Below are 21,698 nucleotides of genomic sequence, written 5' to 3' on the forward strand. Positions count from 1 at the left end.
ATAACAATCGACATTCCAATTTGAAATTTATACATGAACCTATAAAATTACAATTTAAGAAGAAATTTAAGAATAAATATTACTTTCACGTACTTTTAAATTGCGCCTGAATATTTCATACGAGATTGTTCATTTTTATTGTAAATACCTTTTGATGACGTAGGTACATATTTAATTCACTGGGAATCTTTAAAGTCCGAAAACTCTCATTTGGATCTATTTTACACAAACTAATGGAACCCGCCCTTAGTTCTACCTCCTGACAATTTGAATGGCAGGTTTAGTCCTTGTTACACAAGCTCCTAAATGTCATCCTTGCGTACATGCGCTCTAAGACCAGGCCTTCTACCTTCTTCGAGTTGACGTTCCTGTCGAACGATAAGTACCGCCAGATGTTGCCAATACCCTTGGATTGTTCGGTGGAACAGCAAACATAGTAGCTAACTGGTTCGAGTCGCGGCAAAGGAGCAGAGAACCAAGTTTGCAGGGTGGAGCCTAATAATAGTCGAGAGATTTACTGTGTGTGCAAGCTGCAACGATCACTGGAATCGATGTACAAAGGCGGAGTTTACCTTTTGGTACGAGACACGAACTTGCACCGGTGCCTAATTGTCAATATAACACCTGAATTTTACGAATGAAAAATTTAATCTTTGTCGAAAGAAAGCAGTGATAGCATTCAAGCGTTCTTTCCGGAATAATTTTAAGTACGTTTTAGCAAGCAAATTAATCTTCACGTGCCTGCTGCATCAAATATAATCGATTGTTCGCTAAAAAGGTATGATTTTTTTTAGTTTGAAATAAATTTTCACTGTAGATGTACGAAGTCCGTTAACAAAAATGACGTTTTCTCTTGCAATCGAGGCTTCCGCGAACACGTATCACGTGCACGCGCACTTGCTGTTGCGCGCCTCATCGGCCATGAAACGGGCCACGTATCGGAGGATGTGTTTGCATCGAAGCCGATCATGCGCCGTGTTGCAATTCCTTCGATCGTGAAACTATCGCACGATCGGAAATAATCTCTCTATATAACGTCGGCGTTTATGCAGGTATGAGGAATAGCCTTGAGCCGCTTTAAAGCGGCCGCCGCGTTGCTCGCCGTCCCACACGACGGATAATCGAAGGCTGTAAAGACTTTCCGAACTCATGTCAGAATTATTACGCACGAAGTATTCGGAATAAATAATATGTGACGCAAAAGAGAGCCTCGGTAGAAAGGCAAGTGCATGGCACCTATATATTATTTTATAAAAGATATTTACAGTGATGTTTACTCGCCCTTGCAAGATTCTCGTCTCACGTCGCCGTAAATAATGCAGAGTTAATCGCGAAGAAAGTAACACACTTCCGATAATGCACGACGTAAGATTACGGCGGTCCCTTGTAACGAGACCCAGCGAGAGGGAAGTAATAAATTGTCCCCGGCGATATTTCTATCTCGCTCGGGAACCATTCGTCGGGTGGGTCTACGGAGCGAATTGTCTTTTTATTCCCGCAGCCAAATCGGAAAATGTATAGTGTGTCTACGTAGCCGACATTCTGATGTTGCACCTTCGCAATCAGCAACTCTATGCGCGAGAAAATCGCATCCCGAAACCATCGTCCTGATCGAGACGTACCGTTGCCCAATCTCCTACGGAAAGGTTTAGTTTTTCGATTTTCTCCCCTCGTTCATCGGTTCCCTCTGTGTCCCCGCATCCCATACCCCTCTTCGCCATGCGATTTCACCCCGTTCCTCGGCTCATCGCCGATCACAGGAGCTCGTTCGTCCGCAGCGTAATGGGCGTTCCGTTGCTTTCTGGACGAGATCATGCTCGCAAGAAGACAGGGAAGAAAAGTTCACCTCTCGTCTCGATTCGGTCTCTCTCCATCTCGTCCATTCCACTCTTCCTTTTTTTCCTTGGTCCAAGTTTTCGGACTTGGTTCTCTTTCGTTGTTCATGCAATCACCTTTGTCTGTTCTTCAGCCGAACGTGCCTCTATGCTGTTTCAAAGATCTTTCATGTCATTCCGATCCGACAAACTAATCCATGACTGATCGCGTTTTCCGTTCTAGCTCTTCGAAGAATCGCATTGATATAAAATACAAGGGCATCGCAAGTTGTTCCAATGGTAACGTAACTAACGTTGAAGAGCTCATAGCGAACAGTCGTGAAAAAGTAATTGCTAGCAAGATTCATCCTTCTTGAATTTATCCGTGTTCTCGTTCCCGTTTTTCTTTCACACTAATTATCGATCGATCGATAAGTACTGAGGAATCGTAAACGGCATCGTTCATTGCTCCAGTCGCAATTACCGCGTAAGCTTGGCTAGTCCCTCCACCTTGAAATCCTTTTACTTGCTTCTGGTCTTCGCTTAATGGATGTGCCATCCTTACTGTAGCGCGCAACGGGAGAAAGCAAGGGGAGAGAGAGCTTCCTTTCGGTCCTTTACCCATCCACCATATCTCACTCATTCCCCTGTCTTTCTTATTCTCTCGCGATCGCACAAAGTCGCGACGACTTATTCCGGTAGATCCGTCCTATATCCGTATCTGCTATATCCGGTCGACCGACCGAATCAAGGATCTAGTTAGTCGGGAGTCGCTATGGAGGATGTTCTAGAAAGAGCATACTCGTGTGCGCGCGCGCATGATGCCATGACCGGATAAAGCCGCCCGCTATATCGTTTGATTCAATATCGCGGGTCCAGAGGATTTATATTGAGGGAGGGGGGAAATTGCGTTAGCAACAGCTGCCGGTTGCCTCCATATACCTACCTCTTAACGTGCACGAGATCCCGTTACCGTGTAAGACGTGTTAATAAAGCCACGACCCCGAGAGCGCAGCCAGCAGCGCGGGCGAAGCCCATTCAGTAATCTTAGAGCTTTCCCACCCGCCGCCCACCCCGTCCAAAGCGTCCTCGATCCAACACCCTCCTCCTGCTCTTTCTATCCGCTAACTCGCCGGATACTTCGGAGGATCAGCCGAGTGCCAAGTTTTCTTTCGTGGAGAGAAAAGAGATAATAGTTATGGTGCGTTATACGTCAGCGGTTCTCGGATCTTTCGTATCTTTATTCGAGCTCACCTCTCGTTCCTCTCTCCCTTCGTCCCCTTTGAAATTTTGATCGCATTCTACTCGTCGACGAACGCGCTGAACGCCCATTTGCTCATCGAATCGATATCGCGGTCTGCCGTTTGAAACTTGGAAACCACGTTTCGGATAATCTCGCATGAGCTCATTTCCTATCCAGATCTCACTCGTCTACTTATGCCAAATTTTTCACGTTCGAGAATCAAGCCAAATGGCGTCGAATAGAGTTAAATAGGTTCAGATTAGTACTATCGGTCTAGCAAATAGCCTGACGGCTATAAATGAATATGGATCGAGTAGGGATTTTTTTGCTAGCCGTTCCACACGTATAACGTGTCAGTGATGGATCGATTTAATTTTATGTGATATTCTATCTCGTGGCTCTTTTGCCAAGCATCTTATCGGGAAGGGGCTTTCACTCGATTTTCACAGATGTGGACTTAAGACGTTTGTACGAAAGGCATCTTGCGATTTCTGAATAGCCGCAATAGCTGGACTGGGGTTTGTGTAAGCTTTAGCGATCGTAACTCAGACGAGCGCGACTTTGGTAATAGCCCGATCGTCCTTGACCAAACAGATCTTCCTCGAAGTCTCCGCAAACTCCTCCTAATCTCGAAGGAACGATGGTCGAATGGATTCTCTCTTCTCTCTGCCTCGAGTGCGGGTTATCAAGCAAGCTGCTTGGGGACGTATTCAATATTAGCTAGGGGGATGTAATATAACCGTATAAACTTCGATATCCTCTTTCTCCCGACAAGAAACGCGAATATTACTTCAAAAACAAAGAGAAGAATTTTAACTTTACTCCAAATGCAAGTTCTCAGCGAAAGTTAATCCTTAATCATAAACTAATCCACAAGAAAATTTTTCTTAGCGAAACTTAAACTTATATAACGAAGCTTGTTTGCCTCGAGAAATATGATGGATTGATTGATTCTAATTAGAGTAGGTGTAGAAGGAACGTAACACAAGTAGCTCAATAAAAATGCTCGTTCTAATTGTTTTCATGTAAAACTGTGATTATTGCGACGTTATATTTAATATATATACGCACACTTTAACTTATTACAATTATTTAATTTTTTCATGCTTAATTAATCAGCAATTAAAAGTTGTTGAACATTTTCCATAACGAGTTGCGTGTAAATTACATCAGTAAGTGTATTTTACTAATGAACGATTCTTTTAATATCTAATATAATAAAAAATCTGGATTATATATAATTTTTACTTTTAATGAATTGCACTCAATCTCGTTTAGCGACATAGCGTGTAATATCGTTTGGAACTCGTGATCAAGTACTTCGCCGCGTTTATTTGCTAGATGCTAGAATTGTTTTGTATTGGCTCCGTAACAAAACAAGATTATGCCCCGAGTTCTTTGTTTTTACTTCCGTTTTTCCAGCCGGCGAACGAGAGTTTCGAGTTAACATCGATTCTCCTGGAATCGTTCCGCCATGTTGTCGATCCGACAACGTGGATACACCAGGAGAAAAAAAAAATTAAATTTACGGATATTGCATCGGGGAAAAGAGGCGAAGGAAGTAAACGTAAGCGGATGGCTCATAATCGCATAGATGGGACTTTATTCTTGGTCTTACTGCATTTACCGTGGCCGTAAACACAACCGAGAACAATGCGGACGCGCGGTCAAGTACCGACGATGGGAAATTTTTATAATCTGCTGGATATATAGCTGAGCAAAATCCTCCCCCGACTGGGCGCAAGTATTTTCCGATATCGCGTAATTATTTCCGTCACGCGGGGCCGCCGGGAGTTTTCGGTCGAAAGCAGTTTTCATACAAAATTTTTATCGCGCATCAACTATTAATCTTCAGAGGGGTGCGCCAAAGGGTGGAAAAACGAGGTGGTACACCGATAAGATACACTAAAGAAAGATGGTATAAAGAAATTGAACGCGGGACAGAGTTTATCCCAATAGTAATATTTCTATTCCTTCGGTGTCCCGTTCGAGCACGAGATTTCACTCTCCCTTTTATTCCAGTTATTTCATATCTCGTTCTCTCATCCTCGTCTCTGCTTTCAGCCTGAGATAGGACTGACATAATTTTCCGAGATAGTACCCGGGCCCCGTTCTTTCTGCTTTCTCTCTCCAGCCACCTCCGGGTTTCCTTTCCTTCCGCCTTCGAGCTCGCAAGGCCGGCTCTCTCTCTCTCTCTCTCTCTCTTTTTATATCCCACTCTTTTCTTTCTTCTCTTCTTTTTTCCTTTCTCCGAGTTAAAAGCAAAGGGATCGCGTAAGTCAGCCGATTCGAGGATCCACGCCTGTGTGCTGCCTTTTATTCCTTCTCCGCTTTCCTTCTATTCTCTGTCGTCTTTCTCAAGTCGAGAGTTCATGTACATCTTTTCGAGTCAATTACGTCTTTTCCCGGCTGTCTCTTGTCCGTAAGTCGGAAACGTCAAAGGCGCTCGCTTTTCCTAATGATCGCATTACGTCGTATTACTACAGACTCGTTGAACAGAATCATGTATTTCGGATGATTACGAAAGGATTACCAGAATATTCGAACATCTTAATGCCAGATAATCTACTCGCTCGACGGAGTCGAATGGAATCGGATCCTGACGCGAGTTCAAGTTGTCATCATCATTGGACGATTCATTGTTACGATGTCGCAACATGTACCTACTGTTGCTTGATTAAGTTCCTACACATCTACCGAAAGCCAGGCAATTAAAGCTGTCCGCAACCACTGTGCATTGGTCGATCAAACTTGCCCGCATCTGTTATATCGAGACTAAAATCATCTGTACTTCGTTAGTCGCGTTTTACTGATGTAAAAACTTTTATTATCATAGATATTAAATTGCAAGTTTGTTTTCGTTAACTTTCATTAAAATTAACATCGTCTTTTCACGCATTTGTATGAATCTCAACGAGTTCGTTATTTTTTAATCTCGGTTTTTAAGCATACCTTACTAATTTTGTTAATTAAATAGATGTAATCATTATTATAATAAAACTTTGCAGAGAGGCAGAGAAACTTTTTGTGTACTACCAAATGCATAAGCAAAATACAGAGATGAAAAAGAAAATGTTAATATAATAACTGTATCAACATCATATCATGCATGCGAGATTTTCTTGTTTCTTCATTAATAAATATACTTTAATAAAATTCAATTTTGAAAAAGAATACTTTTCTTTTACGAGGTTACAATAAATATCGTAGGTTTTAGGAACAAAAACTAAAAAGTGATCTTCTCTCGACGAATTAGTTTCACAGTTGATCTACCGTTTTGCTGAAAAACACAAACCAAAGTGGTAAAGAAACGTTCCGCTCGCCGCATTAAACCAACGGCTATATCCACTGGTGTGACAATCGGTAATAAAATTCACGTAGGTACCGAAGTTTCGACGATCGCCGTGCATAACGGTTCATCCCACATCGTCAAGTCGGCGATGCGGCTATGCGGAGTAGCGCTTTCTCTATCTCCGCGTTGTGTAATAGTAGAGCCTTTAGCTCTTTTCGGGGTGGCATACGGCTTGACTTTTATCGGAAAGTGATATCGCTGCAGCAGTGGGTACTGCACTTTGAGAGAAAGAAAGTAAGTCAGAAAGCTCGTTGAAAGAGGAAGAGGAGAAAGTTGAGGAGGAGAGAGTTGGATGAAAGCGTAAAGGCAGCGAAGAAAAGCAGAAGAGAAAGAGAAATAAAAAGAAAAGGGAAGCAGACAAGAAGAGGAAAAAAGAAGAAGAAGCAAAGGAAACTGTCGAAGTTGAGACGGAAGAATTCGAGGAATACGCTTCGATCGTGACTAACTTCATGAACCTTTTAAAATCGAGCAGGACGCGGAATCAGGTGCCTCCTGGTAGCGGAATACTTGCCCTTGAGTCTACGAGGACATTTGGGACTTTCTTCTTCTCCCTCGCATTCTCTCCTATATTCGGACATTCGCCGCTGGTCCTCGTTGTCGTTCACGAGCCGAGGACCAAGTAGTACGTTGCGATTGTGCCGCGCCGGCCACTGAATTCACCGACACGGAAAAGCCATTCTTCTATGAAAAGGACCCGAGTCATTCACGTGGCCCCATGGATGGTCGCTGTAATCCACCGTATACCCGCATCGATGCTCGATGGCGTGCACGACCCTCGAACATCTGTACTTCCGAGTTCTCGCTGTTGCACCGTATCGACTTTGGAGACTCGCTTAAACCAAGGGAAACGACACTTGCGATGAATGGGATTACTGATAGCCACTCGACATCTTACGACATCCACTGTTTACTACGATTCTCGACAGTCTGGTACAAGCTGAAACATAATTGTTTCCCAATTGAAGACAAAATACTACTTGTTGAATATGTATCATTCAAGTTACGCGAAAAGTGAATAATAATGCAGCGACTATTGAATTGATAACGTATTGTTTATGAAAATATATTAGGAAGATATGATAGAGCGTTATTATTTATTGAACGCTCTGGGCGGATCCCTCAAATGTGGACACAGGGGAAATCACAAGATTTGAATTAAAGGAAGATAAATACAAATAAATATCTGATATTTCTGCATATAAAGTTATGTATAAAATTAAAATAAAAACACATGTTTGCTAGTAATCTCAGGGGTATAAATTAAATATAGAAAAATACATATTTAATTAATTTAATACATCTAAAATCAACGTAGTTTTTACGTCCTTTGCGTCCACTTGTTAAAAAATCTCGTATTTACAAAAATCAAGGTTCAAGTTTTAGAGAAATCTCATTTCCTTTCACCCAGTTAATTGGAATAACTATACTTTTTTACTTCCAACGGCTTTCCTATCTATTGGTCAATAAAAAGATAAGAGCTTTTTGTATTACTGGTGATTAGATATACGCTTATCTTCCGTTTATAGTTTGCGATCGATGCACTTGTCGCAAGTATGCACATCGAACTCGCGTGGTCGACAAAGAAGGCTTGTTGTGAGTCTCGGCGAAGCAATAAACCTCCTTTGCTCCGTGCCAGCGCAACACGAGCCACTATCCGTTATTACGAAATACTTTACATACTCTCTTGATGTTTTTATTAACATACCACCAAAACGGGCAAGAAACACTGTGGCACATACGTTTCACGCATGTGCGACCCAACGTTGCCGATGAATTACGAGCGGGAATGCAAATGCATTCGTCCTTCGCCTTCGCTTCGCCGGCAATTCTGAAGCACTCTTCGGTCGGTCCCCGTGGGGTTTTATCCGCCGTTTTATTGCACGCGTCCTAGGAGCATTTCATACTAATCCGCTTACGGGCACGAATTTCGGAGCATATGATTCCGAAGCGACTGCATGCCGTATGAGCGCATCCGTTCAATCTCCCGTAGAGCTTCCGGTTGATGCTCGATCGAGTGCTTCCCATATGTGGTACTCGGGGACACGCAACGATAGATATATATATAACCGGGAGGGAGGTATTTTACGAATTTCTCGTTTTACGTTCCGCTATAATCTCAAAGAGGGTATCTCCGAGAGCGTGGTCTTCCTTGAGAGGCGACCAAGCCACCGTGAACAGCAATATATCGAGAGAGACAAAACAAAGTTCATTCGGACGAAAAGTGAAGTGGCGGATACTCGTCTCAAACAACATTGTACACAATGTAGACACGGGATAAGCATCGAGGACAGAGACGGAGTCCTCTTCTTGTACCATTGCAAACCCACGTGAGCGTACGAGCTTGAACGCTCGAGCTGAGCAACGGACCACGGGTATTTACATAAGAGTGGCTGCTCGTGATGCTTTATCCGGGGGAACCTGTTACCTGCGGGCGATGAAAAGGAGCGGCATGAAAAGGAACTCCTGACAAGATCCGTCAGGCCTTATACAAAATGTACAATCTCACCGTGTACCGTTACCAAAAAAAAAAGAAAGAAAAAATAACGGCGTTGAACGGCGCCTCGGCGCCGGGGATATTATATAAAGTAAAGCGAAATATCCTTTTTCAAGTTACGCCGTGACATTGTAATATCAATTTGCAAGTAATGTATTACGTATTTATTATGTTGCTAATACGCTGGGGTTTATATTCTGTTTTTATTTTGATTGATGGATTCGGGAAAGCGTAAGTTATGACCGTTATATAACACTGAATAAATAATATATGAGTGTCTTTACATTTATTTAAAGCGGAAATAGAATTGTGCGGGGACAATAACTTTGCCGATTCAATATTTGTGCGTTGCTGTTGCCAAGAAAGAGAAACGGAAAGAAAAGGCGCAAGCGATATTCGAAACGGTACGACTGAGAGACGACATCGTATACAAAATTTATAATTTCCCAATCTTATAACGTTTACTAGAAAATCAAAGATGTTGAACATCTTTCAAAATTCTCTTTCTAAAATACGATGTTAGTTTTATTATACATATATACAAGCGTATTTGGTCTTAAAAATGTTTAAAACAAAAGAAATTTCTTAAAGAAATTCTCGATAATATATCGCTTTGTCCATTTACGATCAAATTGTGTAATAAAATATAAAAATGATAAAAGAGGTAGGAAATGAAAATAATTACAAGACAAATATTATAAAGTAATAAATTTTTATTAATGAAAGCGTAAACTGTGATTATTACAATTATTGAAAGATTTTGAATAATTTCTGAATTAAGTACAATTACTTGAAATAATAATAACATCTCGAAGCTTTCTATAATAGGATTTATTTTCCAACACGCTAGGATGATCCTTGATAATGCATATTTTAGTTTAAAATCCTCTTCCACACACATCCTCAGGTGAAGGTACTGACGTGCAGACAGACATGCGCATATGCACCGCACTTTTACCAATACCAGATTCTGAACATTTACATAAGCTCGGATCTTAGTAGTGCAACGTCCGGATGTGTTTACTAGTAGGAAAGAGAGAAAGGAATAAGGAGGGTGGTGCAAAGATGGGAGCTAAGAAGGAGAGGTTACGAGACGGCAGAGGGTTCGCGGAAAGATCCGCCAAGTCGTATACAAAATTCATAATCTCACGGCGTTATAATGTTTGCCGGGATAGCGCGGAGGTGTAGAGAGTCCTGGTATGCATAAAGTGCGGTGATGGCGTGGTATACGAGATCCTGGAAGAAGAGCGAAGATGGTGTACGAGCTGTGGTGAGGGGCGGCGGTGGGATCGGAGGGAAATATTATGACTCGAAGCAGCAGGAGACTGTAATGGATCGCCGTGAGCGGGCACACGGGCCACGGGCTGCATTCCCACTTTATAAATCACCACCTGTACTTAGGTACTGAAAAATCGGCTCCAGGGGAAAATGACGGCGGGTACTTAAAGGGAGAGAGAAAGAGGCGGTGGTGTGGAGGTGCAGTGGGGGGTCCTGATTTTTTCGCAAGCTCATCCTTTCCCTCATGGAATAACGTGAAATAATATCATACGGGGGTTAAGGTAAGAATCTACGATTACACATTGAAACTGTAAAATTAAAATATTTTGTTTCGGGTTTTTATATGATTATACAAAATTGCCGTAGATACTTCTGATTTGGGGTTTATCTTAGCAGACGGTATCAAAGGAGATTGTAAGAGAATTGTCTCGCTTGCTCTGCTTATCTCTTCCTCTTTTCAAGCCTGTTGGAAATTCATTGAGCTACCGTTTCTAAGAGTAGAAACTAAAATTTAACATATATATATTATACTGTCGCGATTACAATATAAATTGTATGTAATCGATCCTTTGTCCACTCTTCGGTTTTATTGAACTTGCATCTGAAAACTGTTTTGTATGATCGAATAACAAAATAGCTGGACCAAGTTCTTTGATCGATACGTAGATGCTATTGCTTCTTTGTTCAAGAAGTACCTTAGAGGTACTACACCGTTTTCTGAATCCCATAGAGGACGTTATACCCATCGGATTGATCACTTTTAACGGGAACTGTTCGTTCGGCTTCCTCTATTCGATCGTAAATCGTGGAACAATAGAGTATGTATATCTTCGGTGAAAGGTGAGAGAGTGAACGGTGTGCGCAAGGCGAGATCTTTTGCCTGGTGGAACCATCGCCATTATTTGAAAGAGCTTTTAAGGCAAGCTCCCTTTTACATGATTAAGAACGTTCTTGCTTGGGCGCCTCTTACTTAGCGCAAAGTTCCTCGCGGACTTAAAGCGCTTAATCTTCTTTGCCAAATAGTAGCTCCTTGTACCGGCTGGATAATGGTGACTGCTTCATAATAACTTGGTGCCCGGGGTTTGGTGGCGACTGTCCATAGCTGCGGAGTTCGTTACATCTTTTGCGCAAGTAATGACCGCATTAAGTATATATTATTTAACAGTAGGATTACATTCCACCAGTTTATGACGTGTAGTAATTATATCTATAATAAATGCAGGGCTGAACATTGTCTTTAATTAAAGTTATTTCCTTGCAGCTCTCTCTCTCTCTCTCTCTCTCTCTTTCTCTTTCTCTCTCGTATTTCCATTCATTACAACGTCTGTACTTCGATACTCTACATTATCTATATTACCTACTCAGATTTCATCGATTAATTTTACAACATATTACAGTGCCTATCCGTCATGTCGATTAAATTTTGTCATGGGAAAATGCACGTATTTTGAATACGCTTGATCTTGGGAGGGGAATGAATACAACCGAGCGTGGGCTAACATCCAGGTTGGACACGAATAAAATTACCGACGGACGGATTGAGATTTCTGATGGATAGATACTCCGAGCAAATTGTGTTGACCCAAGCTCGCATTAACGGGGAAACACTAATTTCGACGGTGATTGCCAATTTACATGGATACGAGGTATGCCCGACCTGTGTGGCATAATCATGTTGTAAATATACAGTAAAGACTGTCGCGTAATAGTTAATACGAATCATTAAACGGTTGCTTTTCTAATTTCTGACAAATAACTCCGATCGATTAATCGTTCGTCTGCCTTGTAACGACAATTTAATGTATGTTGAAAACAATTTAAAGTTAAAAAGTTAAATGCAGATTTTGCTGTTTTACTAATTGCGTTTTCTGTTATGTAGTATTAATAATAACAAAAATAATAAAGCAATGAAACTGAATCCGTAATTGCAAGTATTCTCCGATGTATTCATATATGTCCTCCGATATTTTATATAAATTATTTTCTCTCCAAATTTAAATTTTTGCCAATGACAATATAATTTCGTTGATGTTACTAAAGCTACGTAAACTTGTTATGAAAATAAAACGAAATATTGCACGCGTTATAATTATTACGTGTAATTAATTAACCGAGAATCGTACACTGTAATTGCTTACAATCGTTCACTTCTTTCGTTACATAAAGTAATGATATCACTTTTCGTAATTAATTAAATTAGTAATTACAATGCGCAATAGACAGAGACCGTCGTGCAATTTTGAACGAACCGGAAATTTTGATTAATTCCCGAACTTTGCCGCGATGAGGAGTCTCGTTTGTATTACACACGTGGGACGCGATCATTTATTTTGTTATCTCGCATAACATAGTTGAACCGGATGCGACTAGCGTAATTACAGAGGTAACTGTACGAAGAAATTAAATTAATTAGATCACCGACAATATGGTATTTACGAGGTACTAATAATAACTGTTACGCATCCTATTTCGCTCTTTGCGCCGCTACAATTACCCATACCCTTTGGATCCATATAGTTAGCGCATGTCACGCACAATGATATCTAATGATAACATTTACATCTCATTTATAACTATAATGTACAAATATAACTAAATTATGAGTCTCAACCGACATCACTGTAAACACGGACGAGCCAAAATGCATTTAACGCGTGCATCAAGCGAGTGCTGCCTGTTGTAGCGAGTGACGTTGCATTTTGACCGCGTAACGTGAGCGATTGTTTCGCGGCTTGGCGGAATGCGTGACTAAAAGTGAGTACGAACGTGGCAAAATATCTCAACGTAAATCGTGAATAAAATTTATCGATTGCAGTGCTTGATGGAAAAGTAAGTGCCATCAAGATACTCCGTTGATATCGATTTTGTGTGTACGTATAATATATATACCTATACCAAATAATATACACATCTACATAGAAAAACGATTAATTATAATAATAAATAAATTATTTAATTATGCTACAACGTGGCCCGACGTGGCTCGGTATAATTATAGAGCCGCAACACGATTCAAACGCGAGCCATCCGGATGATGCCGGAGCTAGATACGTATTTCGCTCACGTATCGCGGTCTATTAGTTAATTATCCGACGCGACATAGGCTATCTTGATAGGACGCTGCGGCCGGATGCATCTCGCACCGTACAATCTGCCACGTAACGAGAGCCAGTCCGCCTGCGTGCGCGCTGCCTCGCGAATTGCAGAATTCAACGAACGCCCAGCCCGCTGCTGTCGACAAACAACAAACAGGAAATTATACGATACTGGCGTGCGCGAAGGCACGCGCGAATTCGCATGCGCGATTTTAATCTGGCCTAACCACCTGGCGAACGAGACGGGAATAGTAAGTAAAATATGTTTGACTTGTCGAATTGAATTATGCATTGACGTACTGGTCAAAGTTTTGAAATAACTCGTTTGTTTCTACCAAAAATATAACTAAGGTCTGAATATATTAACGAAGCACAACGTTTCTCTCGGATAATAATAAATAATTTAATTCCATTTATAATTTATGAACAATTTAGATTCCTTCTGTTTAAAACCTTCAGATCTGATTTTAATGGAATCATGTTAAAAAATTTTTTTAATTCAATTCATGCGCAATTATTGTAATTCGTACTAAATAATTTTTTTCATAATTTTGATTATTTTTCCAACAAATACATTATTATGTACATCTCAGATCTCAGATGATAGAATCTCAATTGATAGAATCAAATAATTTCAACGAATAAATGTTCAAATTTGACGTGCATTGCAATGTACACAGAGTTTGAAGGGGTTAAACAATTTAAATTAAGTGCTATTTTAGGAATCAACGCTGTTATTAGTGTTAAGCATTATTACAAAAATTAAGCATTATTACGTCGGTTAAATATATTTTCTGTAATAATACTTAGTGCACTAATAACAGCGCTAATTCCTAGTAGTCCTAATTTCCTCATTGTGTGAATTGTTTAATTTAATTTAATTAATTTTTAATTACTCTTAAGCGGATTTTTTAAATTTGTTAATATTTTAATTTGTGTCGTCAAAATATACAAAAATAGTAGAAAAGATTAAGTTCCAGCGTATTACTATACATATAAACATATGATTCATAATATTTTTACAAAGTAGCTTTTCCGTTATATATATATTTACGTCGTTATCGTGCTGTCACGCTGCTACAATAACGCATCGTTGTCTTGTGTGGTTGACATTGTATTTCTTTAGAAGAAGAGTCCGTATTCGATTTTGTTGAAGAATATACCGGAATTTTCTCTACGTTCTTGCGATTCATAGTGACATTCTTTGATAACGCACCGCATCGATCATGAATGCATAAAAACTTTTTGAACCAATCTCGTAATCGAACAGAGAGGGATCTTGCTATTTTTTACATTACTAAAGCGAGGGAAAGCGAATAACTGGTACGCTGATATGAGAATCTTCGTATCAATGCGACATCGTGAGAGCGAAAAAAACTCGATCTTTTATTCAGTTTATTCCATTGCGAGAGAAACGAACGGAAATATAAATGAAGAAATCTCGGACCACGCGTTTCATATCTGTGATGAGGAGGTAATGGAGGGAACAGACTGAGGCAAGTTGGATAATTGCGGGAGATAGATGGTAATTAAAATGTTTACCACCACGCTAAAGACGGAAGCGAGCTCCATTTTATTCTTTGCGATTACGGCCGATTAAAATTAAGAGCTGGCTTAGCATTCGTGAAGTGAATTCGATGACTTCGTTCTCTCTCGTGAATCGTAATATAATAATTCCGAGATTTTTCGTCTCGAAAGTACGTACTATCGAGATATATTAGAAAGCAGTAATATTTTAAATTACCGGAACTCTTTCAATTTACGTTATACTTATACATATACAAGTAATCAGCATAAAAACTCAGCTGCACCGTACCAAGTTCATTTCTCCATTCGCCACTCACATCTCACCAGGTATTTCCATTCATGCTCCAATTTTTTTCATCGTCCTAAGTACCGAATTACATTAATTCACTTGTGCTAATTAAAGTCAATATTACGAAGTTTCATATTAAACAATTGGTACGAAACAGCCATTTCATCGCGGGTCAAAAAAGTTTCCGTTCCTGCCGGGGTCGTGCTCGGAGAAAGATCTATGGCAGAAATAGCGCGAACGAACGAGCAATCGATTCTCGAACTTCTTCCCACTAGAAGCGGAAAGAAACGAATCAAGACGGCGCTCTTCTTACTTCCCTGCCAGTCGCCGACTCGAGGAGCTTTCGGAAATTATTCAACCTTCTCTTTCACCCGTCTCTCTTCTCTCTCTCTCTCTCTCTCTCTCTCTCTCTCTCTCTCCTCTTAGCGGACTCTCGTACTCGGTGCCGGGAAGCGTACCGTATTAACATAAAGCGGATTCAATATCTGCGGATAAGAACTTAATTTAAATCCCCGGAATATCTTAAGGGATACAATATCGGATCACTCTGGCGAGAAGGGCCAGACGAGACGTCTCTGCGCGGTCCGTCCGCTGTCACTCGTCTTCTTCGGACTTTTCGAAGGATACCTGGTATGGATGTAAATCAAGTTACCTCGTTAGGTCATTGTCGCTGAATTGGATTTGTCGCGGGAGCTGACTGGTGATTAGTTGTGACGTTTGCCGAGACGAGCGCGCAGCTAGCTATAACGTCTCGCGTCTGCGAATCCGACCTAGCGCGATGCATTCCGTGCGCTTGGACGACAGAGGATTACGCCGCCGACATTATTATTTTGTTTAAAACACGCGGCTAACAAGCGTACGGACGCGTCCTTGCCCGCAAGCTTATCTGTAAACAAAGTGTACCATAAAAAGGATGATATTTTATCAAACGCGTTTAAGCACCGGTACTCCGTAGTGTCGCATTTTTACTACTGCAACTGCAAAGAGAAAAAGAGTTGTTTTTAAATAAAACATCGTGCGAGCTTTTATTAACCTAATGGCGGGATTTTAAATTGGTCTACGTGTTTACTTCGAGAATCGATGCAATCGTAGGCGGTGCACGTAGACTATTACTTGTTACAGCCGGTAAGATAAGTGACAGCATAGGCAATCACTGAATGATCGCTTGAAAATACTGTATTATCCTTGTCAAATAACTCAGAGATAAACGCGCTGAAATCGAGGCATGGAGATTCAATGTATCATGAACGTAGAAGAGCTCATAGAGCTGCAAACATTGGCGGCATTGATAAGGGTATGAGGGAACGTATAACAATAGATATGAGTAATCGAAGCTCAAAGCAAAATGCCTCGAGATAAAGCTACGCCAATCAAATGATCTCGCAATAAAAGAATCGCTTACTATATTTGATTCGATTTTAAATAGAATGCATTGTTTAAAAAGTAATTGAAATTCTGCAAACGAGTTCTCGAACTTCTCGATCGTTAACTGAACGTTTAAACTTTATTTTAAACATATCTCTCACTAGAATTCATTGGAACTCAACTGAAACGAGGTTTTATTTTATTTTACCTTTATTTATGTTAACTGGAAGAAGGTATCTTGTAAATAACATTGAGTATGTTCTAGTTTAGATAAAAAATTGATTAAACTGATTAAATTGTGTAAAAAAAAACCTAGTAGCTTTAATTTCTTTTTAACGAATTATAATTAATAGAATGCTGCATGGAATACCTTCCTTTCATTTCAAGGAAAATTGCTATGATTAAAGATTCTGTGATTGTTAGTGAGTATCGTCAGAATTCGATCTCTGCCAACTCGACCGTTTATATTGTTCCCGATATTCAATTACAAGGTTGCAAACTCTCGTAAGAGAAGTTAAAGGAAGTTTTAATGGTTTGTAATGCCGACGAGGTTTCAAGTCAAAGATCAGACGTGGTTGGCAATCGAATTTTCGGTTAGCCTGGACGTACAATGCGCAGCTAAATATTACTCATGTTTGCCAAGAACAAAAACTTCAATGATCGATATTCAATTCGTTGTCGGTAAAATAATTTCAATTCCGGTCAAGTAGAAAAACGCGAATGCGATTCCACGCAATACGCAAATTAAAGTGATACAATTTCCGATACTTGCTCGCATATACGACTAACGGTAATCATCTTCTTTTTTGCACGAAGCTAAACCGCAAACTTGTTATCTAAATCGCTGACTGTCGTCGCGATTATAACTGCTAAAGTTTGCACGCCCATTGAGTGATACAATCGCGTAACGATCGTGATCGTTGCAAGTCGTACACAAGTTCTACATTGTTTGGACTAAGCGAATAGTCACTTGTGTGCACCACCAATTGCAGCTTCTCCATATAATTTCGACCGTGACTGGAATCACGTAGCTCGGAATTCCCAACAGCGAAACGTTTTAATTGCGTAGAGGGAGAAATAGCCCGCGAGTAGTGGCAACAGGGTTGAAAGGTCGCAGCACCCGCGTGATGTACAATGAAAATGGATATGTGCACTGCGGAATTTCCATAGTTGCTAATCCATCATAATTTGTTTGATTCAAATGAACCGTCTCTCGCACAACAGTTAATTACATACCAACAAGAATTTCTTAATACAATTTTGTTTTTGCACTTGTGATGCTTATTAAAAATGAGGTTGCACTCGGTTACTTGAGAAAATATATGCAGATGCGTATACTTTCTTGGGAGGAGGAAAGGTTTTAAGTCTTGCAAATTGAATCGGACCAGTTCAGTGGTCACAGTCCGTCACGAGTCAGACATGGCGGATAATGGAGTGCCACAGCTACTGTCAGTCCACATTTCAATACCGCATTCATGGTCTTACGGGCAATGCTGATATAAATAGCATTCATCGAACTTTCCGATACTTATTAAGTATTGAAGTTGTCGTTGCGGAGCTGCGGAAAGTCTGCCATTGCGAATTGCGACGCATTGCTCAATCGACAATAACAGCGGGAGAAAAAGCCGTGCAGCGGGAAAAATCTCGAACGCGTGCAAGAGAGGGAACGGAGCGCGATCGGCTTGGAGACCGCGGCTTTGATAGACGCCACGGAAAAGGGAGAAAGAAGGCGTCGGAGTTCGGAAGACGAGTGGGAAAAGAGGAGAGCGTATACGTGCGAGGGAAATAGTGGAGATTCCGCGGTTTTCGAGTATGCGGGTGAGAAACGAAAGAGAAAATAAGAGTAAAAAGGAAGCGAATTATTGGTCGACATGGAGAAAAACGAAGGATGCCGTAGAGGCGACGAAGGGGAGAGGGGAAAATGATAGGAAGGCAGACAGCTGCGGAGAGACTGAGAGGACAAAAATAACGATGAAGAGAGAGGTGAGAGGAGAGCGGACGAGATAGAAGAAGAAGAAGTAGAGAGGAGAGAAGATAGAAAGGACAGAGAAAAAGAGGAAGGGAGAAGGAAGAGGAGATGAGAGGGATGATGCTGAAGGGCGAGAGGTACAGCTGGGTTGCAGCACGAGTAACGAAGAGAGGGAATCGATGCGAGGGTGAGACACTGGTGGGGAAGCACCAATCAATAGGCGCGCGGCGGCGCTCCATCTGTCAACGCGCGCGGAGATAAACACAGGTACCTTTAAAACGATATTTAAAGGCACCCCCGGTGTATCAGCATAATGCGTCAGTGCGTATGCCTGACACATGAACGTTACGTGGAGAGAGATATTGTCGAAATAATCGGGAGCTCCAAAATTCCTGCCTTTTATTATATTATCCCGTTCTACGCCTCGTCCTCGTACGCCATTCGCCAATAGAGATAAACGAAAGTACCTATCCGAGGTATTATATCGTTAGGGTCACGTACACCCGCCGGACTTGTATCATCACTACAGAGGTTCTCCATGGGTGTAAAGACACTTGAAATATTTCAACGAAGCCTTTTCGCATGCCCGATATGCATTAACGTGTGCCTTCACAGAAGAAACTAATAGCCTCATATTTTACATATAAAACGATTCCGTTGAGGAAATCGAGTTTAGCGGTCGGTATTTCGATTTTACAACAAACGGCAATATTCATCGTTTAATTATACGGTTGCGATCTAAATTAATCTGGCGGCTCTCGTCGGCCGGTAATAAGAATACTGCTGGCTGTAATAAGCGCGCTGCACGTAGTGATTTACCGCCTAAGTTTTGTACGTCGTATTTAAGGGAAAGCCAATATATTCACCGAGTTTGCTAGGATGCATCATAAATACCTATATCATAGTGATATAGGTTTATCGCTAAAACTCGTCAAACTTCCAACTGTTGCCGAGGTAACAAGGGTGTGCATTTTTAATCTAGAAGTTGCGCGACGTTATTCTTTTCAATTTAGCGTGTTGCGTATCAGGTACTACTCATCTACACCAGATTCGCAAAATACTTGAATTGGAGCATAAATTTAACGTAACGCTACTTGTTTCATTGCGATTATTTCGTAGTCGGCAAAATTTTTGCTGCGCGCGAATTTCCACCGCTTTTGACACGGTAAACGAAGAGCCGGTTAATTAATATTAGCTTAATGCGATGCTGGCGGTAACGCGGCTTTGCGGATTTTATTGTAATTACAATCCAGTTACACGGATGTATTTTCGCTGACGTCGATTTTTGTCTTGATTAGCGGAACGGTCGGCTCGCGATGTAAAACAATTTTAATATCGACAAAGATATTCAGCAAATATCGGTGCCGACGTGTTTGTGGAAAGCGGGAGGACGAGCACGAGGAAACGAGTGGAAGAGCGTATTATACACAGCACGAGACCAAATTCCTGCTCGTTCCCCTTCTCTCTCTCTCTCTCTCTCGCTCTTTCAAGTATTTTAATCAAATGATATTAGCGGGACGTCTGATATCACGCTGACCGTATCACACGATCAACGTCTTTCGGTTTAATCTCCTGTCTCGCTTGGACAGCATAAAACCGCTTCAAAGGCGTTAATCGCCTACACTGTATGCTAATTATTAAGCACACGTGTGCAATAATAATCTCCTTTTATCGCCATCCCGATAATTTCATGCGCGATAGTTTAAATATCGTCAAATGTTCAAGGGACAAGAATTCCGTTAGAGGTAAACCGCGAATTAAGGGTGGAAGCAAATTATAAGCGGGATGTTCTAGGATATCAATTACGAGAAATTAGCGACGCTATTGTGGTATAATCGTACTGTGTCGTCCGAATTACAATGGGATTCTTTCTGTGGCGGTTTCCCGTGTGTAGCGAGCATAATGGCTCAGATTGCCGCGCGGTATCTCGTCCGTGGATTTCTGTACGTTCAGCGAGATAATAAAATTATGCGCCTCGTAAAACGACGGCCCGCTTCGTGTCTTGACACGTGCACGATCCTTTAAAATGTTCACAAGATTATACACGGATTCAACGAAATACGAAAATATACGAAGTCGGTATTCGGGAAACCAGTATTCAGTATTTAAAAGTGACAATTTCATTTGGAATACTACCGTACCATGATTCTAATTCATCGATGTTAAAAAGAACGATTGATATAAAATAGCATTCAGTTTGAATGAATATTATCTGCTGTCTCTTCATCATCTCGTTCACTGTCAAATCTATAGTGTCAAACTTAACCTAATTTAAATCGCCACTGCTCCTACTCGATAAATCGTTATTTTATATTAAAACAAGGAAGTTAAACAGTTCAAATTGAGTTAAATTTGACATTATAGATTTAACCCTTACCGTACCATCTACAATTTGGTGCCTCATCCATACTATCAAGGGTCACTTCAAATCTCTTCGTTTTTTCACCTCTTCAAAATAATAAAAAAAATCTCTAAAAATTCACCAACATACTTTCAACTTTCTAGAATAAATATTGACTCTTTATTTTGGAAAATAATAAAATGTAGTATAATTTATAATTACCGAAAGTTGTATTTTTCAAATCTGATGCACACACTTTTATAAGGCATAAACAAATAGATTAAACCGATTATGTTAATAATTTTCGACTAATACAAATTATTTAACAATCTAACATCATAACTATATTTAACACAAATAGTTATTTTAACAATCGTGAATGAAGAACAAAAACGTTTATTGTATGCGCATTTAATGGTGTAATTTTGAGAAGGAGATTGAGGGGAGAATGATTCTTTGTCCAGCGCATTGTGCACCGTGTACAATGCCGAAGAGTTAATAACTGTATGGATTATGTGTAAAGCAATATCTCTGTGTTCGCCTGTAAAGTATGAAATCACGTCCTGCGATGTTGCGCGGCACGATATCCTGTCCACTTCCAGTTTACTGTCGACCGGGATTCCGGGTGGATCGTAATACTACTTTGTTTTGAACTTCCCACCGATATTTCATGAGGCGCGGCGTGAACTGCGAAATTAGATGCTCTCATAAAAGCAAAGAAAAATCCACGTGTGACGGGCATACAGCCGAGCAGGCAGGCAGGCAGGCAGGCAGGCTGGCTTGCAGGCAGACAGGCGGAAGCGGAAAGAAATGAAACGGGAAAAGGTGCGCTATAATATCGTGTAACACTTCGGAGTGTATCTTTATTCTCCGCGAAAAGTTCTCTCATTGCACAGGCGGGGAAAAACAGCTCCCGGGCACAGCGACGTTC

At 40.8% G+C, this 21,698-nt stretch overlaps 1 protein-coding gene across 7 annotated transcripts in view; it reads left to right on the forward strand.

Moving 5' to 3' along the window:
• GluRIB (Glutamate receptor IB) overlaps positions 1–21,698 on the forward strand; it is a 239,239-nt gene that overhangs the window by 104,377 nt on the left and 113,164 nt on the right. The window contains exon 1 of one of the 7 annotated variants that reach the window (XM_018505400.1): positions 13,510–13,527. The exons of the other annotated variants lie outside the window; for them this stretch is intronic. The gene's annotated coding sequence lies outside the window, so the exon portion shown is untranslated. Of the gene's footprint in view, positions 1–13,509; positions 13,528–21,698 lie in introns of those variants that run through there. 7 annotated transcript variants of the gene reach the window in all.

This window comes from Trachymyrmex cornetzi, unplaced genomic scaffold (genome assembly GCF_001594075.2).
Source record: "Trachymyrmex cornetzi isolate Tcor2-1 unplaced genomic scaffold, Tcor1.1 scaffold205, whole genome shotgun sequence".
In the NCBI taxonomy this organism is placed as follows: domain Eukaryota; kingdom Metazoa; phylum Arthropoda; class Insecta; order Hymenoptera; family Formicidae; genus Trachymyrmex; species Trachymyrmex cornetzi.